The following is a 14,335-nucleotide window of genomic DNA, read 5'->3' on the forward strand; positions in this document are numbered from 1 at the left end:
CAAATAATTCTATCCCGTTTTTATTTACATTTTACACAGAGTCCCAACCTTTTTGGGATCAGGGCTGTAAAGTGTTAACAGCTAACGAGACTGAAAGCTGAGAAAAGGCAGAGCTCTGCAAGCACACGTCTTTATTTCTTTATTTGGACTGGCAATCTTTCTGTCAATGATAATGTCAATGATTGTACAATGATGTACAATGAAAATATTGAATTTGGCATAAGTGCTTTATGTAATAAGGCAATCAACAGGAAGACAGACAACACGGTACATGTATTCAGACTATTAAACAGAAAAATAAAATGTTTTTTAAAAGAGTTGCTGGAAAAAGATGGGAGGGGAGGGGTGGCAATAAATTACTGGAGTTATTCTAGAGAAATATCTTGACAAAATTAACAACCAAAGAAAGGTCTATCAGTTTTAAAAAAAGTCAGTGATGAATTAATTTTTTTAACATATATTTTGTATCAAAGTAGCTGTAAGACCATTACAGCTAACGTTCAAAGATGTAGGTGGAGGTGACAACACGAAACAGAAAATTATGCAAATCATAAGCGGAGGCATTCAACTATTAGCTCCTCCCTCTGTGAAATCCTGACAACAAATGAGTTGATCTGAAGAAAATGACAATACATGATCCAGTTTATGTTTCTTATCTGTGTACTACTGTATCAGACACACTGAAGTGTTGGTACTGAGGTAAAGAACATTTTACAAAGACGAGCACAAAACTGTAAATGAAAGAAAACATGCATGGGCCAAAAGATCTAAACAACAGAGGTGCATAAACAAATAGTAGTTTAAACTTTGGATACTTCCTTCCAAAGCAAAATAAATGGGAAGACACAGTAGGAGATGGTGATGCCACATATAAAGCACCACCTACAGCAAAAAGGATTGGCGTGAACCCACTGGCATGCATTTGGGTCCTTTAGGATTTCCAGTAACATATGCTATAATAAACAGGTTAGAAGGAAGGAAGAAAGTACCATAGATTATTTTTAATTGTTTTCATTTTTAATCTAATGGCTTTGAGCTACACAATACTGCTTTTCTACAACCAGAATAAGTATTTCTAGATTTCTTCATTTCTGTTGTCTGTCTCTGGTGTCTATCATTGCTATTTGCAATTGCAGATTGCAATTTCTGAATCAAATACAGCAGAGTTATGTGAGAAGGTATTTCTATATGTTAAGGGACTGAAAGATGTTTGCTGAAACAAGCTAATCTAATTCTTATGTTGAAAAATGATTGAATGATATCACTGGTAGAGACCTTATAGGAGAATTATGTCAGCCATCCACCTGTCCTACCTGCCTGAATAAATAGAAGTGCCAAAAAATGAACAATGTCATTATGGTTTAAAGCCAATACACACTGCATTCAGCAGAACAAGAAAGTGGAGAGAGTGAGATTTGAGACTCTGTAGGGCTTTAGGGAACATCATGCTGAGGTCACCAGCTGAGCATCTCCAACTGAAATGCCTTTGGCCCAGAAGAAGCTGGGAAAGACAAGAGAAGATGAAAAAGCATCATTAAAGCCTCCAAGCAGAAAAAATAAAAGAATTATAATATATAAGAATTCAGCGTGATGCTTTAATTTTAACCCTGAACTGAAGCTGACCATTTTCTGCATGAGCTTTAGATGGCGATATTGTTCTTAAAATGCAATGGTTGAATCCTTGGTCAAATCCAAATGTTCCCGAATCAGTAACACTGACACTAGCTCTCAGTTTAACTGACAATGCAAGGTTCAAAATAACTTAAATTTTCATTTGAAATGTGTCTCTTGATGTGCCTTTGTTTTGTAACATGGTCAAAATGTTTGGTATCATAGAATTCAAGTAGGGATGATAGACATGCTAATACAAAGACTTGACTTCTAAGCAAAAGAGAAATGCTGTTAACAGAAGAAAGTGAATATAATACAGTTACGTGCAGTAACTGCAGTAACAATAAGATGTTACAAAACAGATTGTTATAAAACCTAATGAGGCTTTGAAATAAATGTCTGAAGGATTTGTGAGTGCTCCCACTCTGATGAACAGGCTACTTGCATAATTTTTGGTCATGTAAAAAATTTGAAATGTCTTTGATAATCTCCTGTCCTCTTATATTTCCTGACTCTGTAAGGCTGGCTTGTTTGGTGCGTGTACCTGGGGTTAATGTCACACAAGCCAAGGGCTGTCATTTTAAATGAAGATGCATGGTGCTAACAGGCTCACATCCTGCAGCCAATTTGGCCTCATATGTTCAAAGTGTACTGATGGATTACCTTGCTTTTTCTTTTTTCATTTCTTTCTTATTTTATATGCAATAGGTTCCCTGTTGTTATTAAGAGCTATTGCTGTACACATCTCAAAACGTGATTATGCTCTGGAAAAGGCTCTGAAAATCCAAATCGTTGTAATCCCATTTGCTTGGAAATGTCTGTGAGGGTAAACGAAATTGTCACAAGTTTATTATAAATGATATAGAAACCAAGAGACCTAAGCAACAGAATGATTATGCGCACACTTTGAAACACTGGCTTACATACAGAGAAACTTTTGTTTCTTGTTTTAATACCAGTTTTAATTTGTGCTGAAGTTAAACTTAGTGTAAAGAAGTCATTTTTGAAAATTCAAAAGTCTTACTGAAAGCTTACTTTGTTGCTGGAACTACAGAATCTGGCTTATTCTCCTTCAGGTGCAGATGTACAGTATGAACAGCATGAGGTATTATGCAGGAAAGAGAGAAACACTTCCTCATAGCCCCCACAGGGCGAGGTGGCCTGCGCTCCATATCAAAATGGGAAATCTTCTGCACCTGACAGAGCTTGTCTGACAGGAGAGCAGCATGTCATTGGGTGACTCATTATATGCTCTACTTGGCGGTTGTGTGTGTGCTTTTGCCTGTGCATTAGCATGTGTGTGATATGACATTTTCCCTTTGAGCTTACATGGCAATTATAGAGGCATCATGTTTAATACACAAACAGTTCCCATCAAAGGGATGACAGTTTTTTTAACCTTATAAAGGAACTTGCTGGGAATGGGAGTCAGCATCTTATTAAACACTTCAATTTTCTGACCTTTATAGCACGTCAGTTGTCACCACTCACATCCTTACATTTTCTCAGAATGTGACAACATATTTCTTTCTCTTCACTGTCTCCTTCTAGTTTCTTGTAGGTGCATAACTCACCTGTAATCTCATCAGATCTAGTTGTGACTATGCTGTGCTGGTGAAAACTGTTCTCAATCCCAATCTGCTGATTTTAAATGGGTGGAGTGGAAAAAAGGAATACCACATTTGTCACTGGAGTGGCTGTGAGGACGATATTAATTAGCATAATTGCAATGACCATGTGGACTGAGATTATTGTGTGGCTGCTAGGCTGTCTGTTCTATTGTAGCTCCTCTTAGAGCCTGTGGATTGCTCATTGACTCACCCAGCAGTAGCGTTTCCTAGCAACGCCTCTTGAATGTACTGTACAGTACTTCCCCATCTCATGGGCGCCTTTAATAATCTGCTTTCCTATTTCCATGTAAGCTTTGTTAAAAGATTTATGGTGCGTTTGAAATCCTGCCTTCCTTGCATCTGTTCTTGTGGTGTAGAGCCGAAAGCAGCATAGATACATGGATCAATGTAGTTTACGGCAGGGCTTTTCCATGCGTGCCCCTCTTTGACAAGAGAATTAACATGATGCAGGAATGTAAGGACTCCAGTTCATACAGTGAGGAGGAAATGCTGATTAGCGTTGATTGCTCAGAATGAATAGCCCAAGAATGATAGCAGCGTTCTGCTGAAGAATAGCTTTGACCTCAGCAATTTCATTTACTGAACCACATGCCTGATAGACAGTTTTAATAAGTGAGGATAATTTCATTGAAGGACCTCACTGTCATGATGGAGCTCTCTGAATGCAAACATCATGGTGTTACACAATGTAACTCCACTATTGCCTTAATCATGTTTATTCTGCTGCAGAAGTGCTGAGCAATTTAACTGATAAGTAAATGTAATAGGCCAGAGCTTCACGGCTGCACAGTCTGTAAAAAGGACTGCATTAGACAGCTATGAGCTGAGCTGAGGGCAGCAGCAATAGAGAAAGGTAATCTGTTTGTAAGTGATGAATCCTGGCATTACATGTATTGTTGCCTGAGTCCAGCTGTGAAATTTATGGCCCATATAAGGGCTCCTCATCATGTGGCTGACAGACAGTATATAATCTCCGGGACAGGAAATCATGAATCTTGCTGCTTTAGAAAATTGTGACTGAGATCTCTCTAAATCACCATACAGGGAATCTATCTACATGTGGGTTGGTATGTAGACCTAAAAGCTTTGGTACTGGCATGGAATGAAAGTCTCTATGTGCTTTTTATCCCCAACCACCCCCCAGATCCTTCACCTTACCTTTATCTTGATATATATTTGTATCCTACCACTGTTATGACACATACCTCTATGCACAGCCTGACCCTTCATTCCTCTTTTCTTTTTTTTCAGTTTTAGCAGCTGTTATTGTCTCTTATAATAGGGTCTACAGTCTCCCGAAGAAGCCTCTCGGGAGGGTAACTTGTTTTCTCACATCATGTTCACGTTACTGCTAGTCCGCCTCCTCACATTGTTTTGTCTTATTCATGTCTTTTATTGAACTTCCTCTCCTCATCGTGAACTAACCTGGCCCCGTGACTACTTGACTGCTACATCCGACACCCCTGAGTCACACACAAACCCGGCTCTTCTAATTCAGCGCTCTTTTTTTTCTTCACCTGTTTCTGTCCACTGCTTTTCCTTGCGGTTAAAAGATGTTTTCTCCCATCTGGCTGACTTTACAGCAGACACACAGGCTCTTGCAGTTCTCTTGTGCTTGCTCTCTGCATAGCGCCCACTGACAGATGCACCACTGAATCAATCCAGAGATTTTTTTTTTTTATCTGACCTAAGATAGAAAACCACGATGTGGAAAAATTCTTTTTGTATTTTAGAAAAAAAGATCCTGTTGCTATCCTTGGAGTCTGTAGAAATCAAGCCATTTTATGATGTGTATTGAGTAATAAAAGATGTCAGCAAGGTGTGCAGTGCTTTTTCTTTTTCTGTTTTGCCTTGGATTATCAGTCTTCTTGCATGCTAAATCACTGTTTAGTGCAGGGTTGAAATAGTGAAGTTCCCAAGCAACAACCATCTAAGGGATTTTTTGTTTTATTTTTCTTCCCCAAACACTTTGTTAATCATTATCAACTGCACAAGAAAATTAAGACACCAGTAAAATAGTATCATCATTTTATCATTTAAGGGTAGATCAGCTCTCTTACATTTAAGTAATTTGAATTCAAACTATTTTAGCAGATGTACCAGATGACACTTCCAATCCTACTATGTCTTAATTAAGCCATGAGGCAGCACATATCCCAGACCTGGACATGTCTGGTGTTAATGAGCCACCTCAGCTGTCCACTGTGGTTACTTTCAAGGCCGTGTGGTTCTCTTTGGGCAAGGATAAAATGGAATGAGGTAGCAGAAGACAGCTGGAAGAATCACAGTGAGGTGATTAAAGGTGGTTGTAAAGGCCCTTTCTGGGAGCAAAAGATTAAGACGATGCCTCTCTCTCATCTGCCTCAAAGCCAAAGCCAATTGATGTGGCCCCTGCAGGCCGGCATCCAGAACTAGCATTTCTCCACAGCGGATCTTAAATGAAGATACACATGTTCAGATATGCTTTGATGCGAGGGCCTGTCATTAGACAGTAAATTGAAATGTTGGCTTACAACATCGCAGGATGCGTTTGAAATGTGTCCTACTGAGATTCCAGCATCACAGAAGAGTTTATGAGCTAGACTCAAATATATGCAAGTATACAAAGTATTGTCACTCATTTGGCATAGTTTTTTTTTCGCATGTTTACACAATACTGTGCATCTAAAGTTGATTGTGCCATTAAAAGGAACCCAGTCTCATAGAAAATAATAAAATAGTATGAAAATGTATTCTATTTTTTGGTGTCAGCAGACATGATTTTTGCTTCTTTTCATGCTGTCTGACACAAAAACAGCTATTTGGAGGAGCACTATGGGATCGTATTTTGTCAAATAATAATGAATTGAGAAAAGCTGTGAGTTCTCGGAGGATGATACTACTAACATGACAAGTTTAAGGTCTAAGATCAAGTTCCATCCACCAGTGTTTTCAAGCAACTGTACTTTTAAATGTCATTTTGCATTCGGTTGTTTGTTCATTCAGCTTTTACTTGGTGTTTTATCAGTGTTTGATCATAAACTGCTTGGTTAAGGTTAGATTTTGGAAAGGTAAGAAACCTTTTGGCTTAGAAAAATGTGATAACTTGCATTAAAATTTTTCCTTTTCCTGGAATACCTGCTGCTCTAGTTAAAATGATAGTAGTTAAAGTACTTATTTTTAATAAAAAAAACTGAATTTCTCTAACATAAAAGCATGGATTCTGTTGTAAGAAATGCTACTATTGTTCCTTCTGTAAAAAATATCTGCCTGATGACCGCTGGGATAGGCTCCAGCCCCCCTGCGACCCAGCCGACGGATTAAACGGGTATAGAAAACGGATGGATGGATTAAAAAATATGCTTTCTTCACCAATTTGGTTGTAATGTTAGCTTTGTGTACTTTAACATTTTTTAACATACAGTACATCAATCAACTTTTTAACATTATTATGGCTGGTAATGCAAATTTTTTTATTTAATTTTAGTTGTTAAGGAAACAGAGCAGATTTATGCATAGTACAACTACATGTAGAATGGTGATATTTCAGAGTCTTACATCATACAGCCCGGATGAGATAACTAACAGGAGTAAAAACCATTAGCAATAATAACCAGTATCTGTGGCTCCTTTAACAGGTATGTTATCTGAACTAGTAACATCATCTGTGATGATACTGACCCCGATCAGTTCCTATATGCAACTTAGCCAACTTTGGTGCCAGCCTACCCCTAACTCACAAAGTGGGAGAGGACGACCCTGAATGACACCATCTGTCATTAGAAAACCCTAAAACTCAACACTGCACTTGCTCTGGTACCATACATGAGTAGAAGTTGAGATGAGCAGAGAACAGTGTGGCAGACTGATTCTTCTGTGTTTAGTGAAAGGAAAAAAATCTTTATAACCAATGTTGGAAGCTCAATCAATCAAGCTTTATTTTTATAGCACCTTTTATAAGTCTTAGTAGAGTTCAAAGTGTCTCACAGATGACTGATAAGCCAGTAACAGGATAGAAAAAAGTCGACCACTATAGGGAGAATTTAAACGATAGATTAAAAAACTAGAATCAGACTGACCCTAATAACTTTGTTTATGCTTTATGTTTGGCATTACTCTTTAGCCTGGTTTATCTTTCATGCGCACAGCTCCTCGGGTGACAGACCAGTGGGACTTAATTTTTTTAAATCCTCCTATGGAAAATCCTTTTCCTGTACGGTAATTATTTTCATCCAAACAGAGGAAGGTCACTGTTTGTAATGATTTGCTTGATTTTTGGTCATAAAATGTCTACAACAGGGATTTAAAAAGTGTTCTACCAATTAATTTCATGTTTCTAATATTGTATGTGTGTTGTCTGCATCGTGAAAAATAAATTATATTTGTTTGTACTGTTTAACTGCTGAGTAGTTGAGGATAAGACCCGTCAGCAGAAGCAGAATATCAAGTTGACTTTAACATATTTATTTTCAGAAATAAACAGCTGAGGTTTAGTCTGTTCTGCCTCGAAGCTTGACGTTAGACTTCAGGAAGACAGGAACTTGATAGTTTGTCCAAAGACTTGGATCAAGATTATCCAAAAAAACCTGATACTGGTGATAATGAGTCTTTCAAGGTATGAATTGACAAGTGTTATTAGATCTAATCTAAACAGGCTTTGTTAGGCGAGGTGGCAGCAGCAGATGTGAGTACAAAGTGAGTACAAACATTGGAGAAGAACATGCAGATAAGTACAGGTAATTACTCAGTAGAGATTTAGTTCAAGGTTTCAGGATTTACTCAAACAGTAAAGGCCAACACTGTATCATGTGGTAGAAAGGAGGAACTAGTGGAGAGCAGACATGGGCTGATAAACTGCTGGGAGGATGATGAACCACAGGTGGGTAAAAGATTAAAAAAAACACACAAACAGGGAGAGACAAACAGGAAACAAACAGGTAAAAAGGGAAGAAAACACAAAAGCAGTGGGCGAATACTGCCTGACCCAATAGTTCCCATCAAATGGCTATTAGCAGAGTGTTATTTAACTACTGTAAAAATAAAAGTTTGGAAAACTCACCACCTTCCTTGAGTAGCCTGATAGGGCATCACCTGGGACACCAAATCAACTATGCTAGAGATTGAAATGTGAAAAAGAGCATTTCATTAGATAAGAAATGACTGTACATCCCTGAGTGTAGAATGAGTTATTCATAGTTTTAATCATTTTTGAAGAAATGATGTGTAGATAACATATAGCGCGTGATATATCATCAACAAACATTTGAGTATCAGATGTGATTTCATGAGAACTGTAAGCCTAGCATGTTTTCATTCGCAGAGCATGAGAAACCGCCATTCTGTCAGAGGCAGTAACATTTCTGAAAAAATGGAAAAGATATCTGCAGGCATCACTGCTGTGCACACTGGCCTTGGCAATATTTCACTCTGGGAGCAAATGTATTGTAATAGAAAAATGACAATGTCCTTCTTATTAGGCACTAGGAATGGCATTGGAACAACTTTAAACTGGTTGCCAAACACTAAAACTGTAATGCAACATACAATTTGGTCATGTTCCAAACTCAAAGTGTTGAACAGTAGATGGGTCTCAAGAGGGACCAAGGAAGAGCTGTTGCCACATTGGCCCTGTTTTGAAGAAAAAGAGGCTTTAGGGCTTGCGTCCAGATGGCGTATTTTTTTCAACTGTTCCCAGTGTGGAGAGAGCCTTTATAGGCGCATGTTCCACCTCTTTTTTTGCAGCCGTTCTGAGACTTATAAATAAACGTTTAAGAAAAATGCTGATGTTTTCATTACTTTTCAAGCAATCAGTAGCATGAGCAGAGCATGTTATCTTAGAAATCATGAAAATGGTTGGAAAGAGGGGAAAGCCACGTGTCTATCATGACTTTAACTTTTACATGTCGGACAAAATGATAACAGAATGATGACGTATACTTTAAATTGCTGCTGATTGTTGCCTTTTTATCATGATACATGTTGCAAGCTTGTTATGCATTGTGTCATCATCCTTTTTATGACCACAGGAATTAAGTGCAACTGTCCCCCTCCAGCACTTTTCTGACAGAAAAGGAGAAAATTAACACTTATCCTTATGTTACACTGGCACTCAAAGTCTGATGAGCTGAAGCCTCAAAACGTCTTGATTAGGGTTAAAAATAAAAGTAAAAATCATGGTTTTGGGGTGGGATTTAGACTTTGTCAGAGAAACGCTGATGTTACATGATTTTGTGTTTTCAAGAAATGTAAAATGATAATACTTTTTCTCTGCAGACTGTGCTGCTGTCATGTACAAGATACATTTTTTTATTCCATTGCTAATCAGATATCATGTTCCAAAACCTAAACAAGTACTTTTTGACCTTTTGTCCAGTTTTGTTGCGAGTAGCATAAATATCTAAAGAAAAAAAACTCACCAGAGACTGGCATCAAGTGCATGGGTTGAGTTGTCTCCCTGACAAAGGTCAAGCAACTTAATCCACTTCTACTCTACCGATTCAACCTCCAAGTATGGACTTGTGTAACGTGGCAAAGTTTTCAAAATATTTCAGAATAAGCATTTGCAACTTTTCCACAATAGTTTTGGTAAAAATTAGAACATGTTTAAATGCTAAAATGTCATCCAAAGCATTTAAGTTGCTTGGTTTTATCATTGTACATTGAAAACAAAATGAATGTCTCCCTGGCACCATCCTGATACGCGGAAAGAAAGATTGCAGCTTTTTGCAGAGTCTGCTTACATAACTGCAAAGTAATAGTAGATTCACTCTTTAGTCAGATAACAGTCACAATATGGTCTTTGAGTATGTGTGTGGGTATAAGCACCGACACATATGTTTAATACAGTTAATTTCTATGAGAAACATGCCTGAAGGACAATTTACTTGTTCTTGTTCCAAATGGATACCAGGGGGATAATCATATTAAAGTGAGTCACACTTAACCTCTCATGCAAAGGATTTCAACAGATTAAAGCTGCTGCTGCTGCTGTTGCTGCTGCAGTGCGGTCAAAGAAATATCGTGTTCCTGATATGTCAAATGTATGTTTGATAATTATGCAACTTGAATGAAAAAGCTGTGTATTTTCAATAGCCTTTGATTTATGTTGTATACTTTATAAGGAGCATTATTTATGGGAACTGTCGGTTCGAGAGGCAATGCAGCAAATGATTCATATAAAAGGTTGTTTTCTATATATTCATACAGTCAGGTTTGCCGTCTTCATTTCTTTCACAGATCTCCTGGTGTAGAGTTTGCCATTGTACTGTAAAAAGATGATGCCTTCAGCACAGATACATTAAACATGAGCCATGAGTCGGGTACTGGAATAAAATGGAACAGATGGTAAGCATATTTTTAAATGAGCCAGAATGAATAATTCCCCCATCTGATGACACAGCAAAGCCAGCAAAAGCTTTGTAAATTTTCAACTTGTTGAAAACAAAGTTTTGGTTTATATATTTAAATCAGTTTTGTTATGTTGCTATGACAAACCTCGAAATGACACAGTTTAAGAGATTTTTATGACAGCTTTAATATGGAGATCAGCAAGTAGAAAATGAAAAAAAAACCGCACTGAGTAAAAGCTCCTCCCTGAACGAATATCTTTTTGAATTCCTCCCGCTGTGATGATCTCTGGTTTACCTTGTAAACAAGTGTGTGACATGCTCCTTTTCCAGCAGCTTAGCTTTGTAGGTTATGGGTACTGGATGTTTGCCCTTAAGGGGACAGCTGCCCTTAGACCTTTCTGTCGGCTAAACAAGGGGTGAAGACACGTTTTGCTGTGTATTTCAAGGAATTTCTGAGGTCACAATGCATTTCCAAAAAGTACAGTATATCAAAATGTTACTTTTTTGGAGTAAGGTTTTTGTTTTGAATGTTGCGCATAAACCTTGTGATTTTAACCAATGTACTGAAGACTTTTAAGGACATTAAGTCCTTAAGTAAAAACTATATGTGTTGATTCCCTGTTATTTCTTAATGTCAGCAAAGATTAAGAAAAGCTTCTGTTTATTGTCCTTCTGTGCAACACTATCTCATGACAGATTGTAAAATAGGAAATACATTGTAGTTTTACAGAAAAGGTAAAAAAAAACTGTTTGTAAAACAGTCATATGTTCCTTCCTTGTGTCTCTCCTCCGATACATCTGAAACACCAGACATTGCTGACTCAAATTCAATCAGTTGTCTCGCTTTTCTTCTTTGGCTGAACTTCCACTATTGCCTACATTTCTACTTGACTCTCAATCACTGACAGGCAAAGTTGGTAGAAGTATAGGTTTAAGTTAGAATTAATGTACATGGCTAGGTTTCAATGTTAAAAAATACATGGTAAAGGTTAAAAACTACACATTGCCAAAGACAACACAGTTTTATACTTATTGGTTAGGGTTCCTGTCACTTGATCCAGCTATGTCTGACACAAAATAACTGCTACAAATTAGACATGGGGACAAATGTTTCCATGTTACAATTTCTGGTTAAACTGGATCACTCCTTGGATGCTCACGAATCAGGATGTGATCTTTATTACCAACAGTTTGTTTTTGGTTAGCGTAGCACTGTCGCGGAACTGGCAAACATCCATGCTAACTCATTCTAATAGTCAGCCTTTGAGTCTAGTTTAGACCTACTGTTCTTACTGTCTTTATCAGTGATGTTGTGCTCTGACACTATACAGTAAGCCATTCCAACCAAACCATAGTGGCTATTAGCTCTTTAGTGTGGGAATATTTCACAAAGTAAAGGTATGTTAGACTGCTTTATTAATTATAGTTACTGAATGGTTTACTCTGTCTGACAAGTAGCCCATAATTGAGCATAACTCACTGCGGTGAAAGCCATTGCAATTTACATTCATTCTTCAGTGCCCTCAGAAAGCGTACCCCACATTTTACCATGATTAAAACAGTTTCTAGTCATAATTACTTTCGCTACGGCTCACTTATACTGAAAGAAAGAACAGGTGGATTATATGTTAATTTGAGCTAATGAGTTTGTTTGTAAGCAGCAATCCATTTCATGAGTTTTCATTTTTAATAAACAGGTTTTTAATAAATAGGTTCATCAATCAGTTGTCTCAGATGCACTGTTGTTTTCCTCCATTTTGGCGATCTTCGATTCCACTCACTCTAACTGAGCGTATCTGTGTTGAATTCATGTTAAAGTGAAATAGATCTGTTTCATATCTGAGACCCCTCTCATGTCACTTGGGTCAATAGTGACCTCTCCTTCTTCGGCACATCTTAATCTTCATTGTACTCCCTCCTGTAACCCACTGATCTCACCAGACCTTCAAAATAACATTAAGATGAAAAAATGAAGCTCTTTTGTGCTTTCATGACCCTGACCAAAAGTAAGACAGAGAGGGAAAGAAAACAGCCTTCCATCCTGCAACATTTAGTCCGATCAGCTCCCTGAGGCTGAAAGCCAATGGGAGGTTTGGCTCCTGTGGTGAAGGAAAGTGGAGGCTTTAAGCCTGCTCTGTTTTTCTAGAACATCAAAAATGCATGTGGGTGAAGTGTATTATGAATTACATGTGGGATGTGTCCAACAAATTCTTATAGTCAGTACACATGTGGCTGTTTAACATCTCAATATTGAGTCTAAGTGCCATCTTAACCATGAAACAACCAAGGTGGATTTATTAATAATCTGTTGAAGCAACTTTAGGGAAAAGTGAAAAACAGTCCACTAATGAGAGACAAGTCTGGCTCTTATTGTTAAAGACATACTTGGTTTCATGACGACAATTTACACACCAGCATCTGAAATTCAGCAATGATTTTACAGTTTTTTTTCAGTATTGTAGATGTTTATCTGGTGTAATTACATTTAAGCATAGCGATCTTTAACTGCAGAAGACATTCAATGTATGGACAAAATAAGCACAGAGTAGGAGAGAAATGGGTGAGGAGATTTTTTTTCCCAAATCCGTAATAAACTTTTTGATAGCAGCAGCTGACCAGGCCGAAAGTATCAACGGAAAAAAAAACACAGGCGCTTTAAGCTGTGTTATTAACCTGGTTGGTATTTTTAAAAAGGAGAATTTTTATAACTGAGGGATTTTCTGCTTTGTCATACTGTACAGGAGGAAGCAGTTGGAGGAAGAGAACTCCAGTTTGGTTTCACCCAAGTGACTCCCTCCCTGGAAGGCTCCATAAACAATGCAAACACACAGCTGACTTTTCATTTTTAAGAATGCCCATGATGGTTTTTAAAAATACACTGATGGTATGACACAGACACATATGTGCTACATATCCTATGGGCAAAATATAGTTGTGCACTGGTCTTGAATGTGTGCCATATTCTCAAATCTTGCACATAATTTGCATGCATAATCAACTACGTATTTAACCATAAAACACAGAGTGCAAAGTCCTATTAGCTATGTCTATTCAGTTATTATTCAAGCCCTTTTAGAAAGGGGAAAAAAATGGTTCTTCAGATTCATTATATATGAACAATGTAATAGTCGGTCAGTTCTGAAAGCTTTTTCAATATTTCAAAATGAGTTTTCAAAGATAGACTATATAATAAAAATCTACAAGGTTGTGCTCAATATGCAAAATAAAACAAAAGCTATAATGAAGGAATTGTTGTGTCAAACATTAGTTTCAGTCTCACAGCCCCAGTTAAGCGACTGCTCTAGAGGCTTGTATTATAGCAGCAGATTTCCTCATGGCACCAACAGACTGTGGTATGATTTTCCTTTAGTATATTTTTGGAGACCTCAACCATATCACTGATACTCAGTAGATAAGTAGATACCAGTCATGATTTGAACAGTTTTAATCACCTGCCGCTGAGCTTCTTGAACAAAGCACATACAATGTCAGGTTATGATGTATTTAGTCAAGAAAGTCACAATTGTGGCCATCTGACGGACTGGCGACCTGTTATGGGTGGTGCCCCACCTCTTGCCTGATGGCAGTTGGGATGGGCTCCAGGATGGATGGATGGATGGAATTTACCCCTTTAGGATAAGCAACATTTTTCACTGTTCATGCAGACAATCCAAATTCCCACCAAAAGATGGGTGCCTCTATCCATATATACATTGTTTCCGCTGTTAATCATGATAAATTGTCCCGTTATGAAGCCACAATGGA

This window comes from Leuresthes tenuis, unplaced genomic scaffold (assembly GCF_036924035.1).
Source record: "Leuresthes tenuis unplaced genomic scaffold, fLeuTen1.0.hap1 SCAF_12, whole genome shotgun sequence".
Lineage (NCBI taxonomy): Eukaryota > Metazoa > Chordata > Actinopteri > Atheriniformes > Atherinopsidae > Leuresthes > Leuresthes tenuis.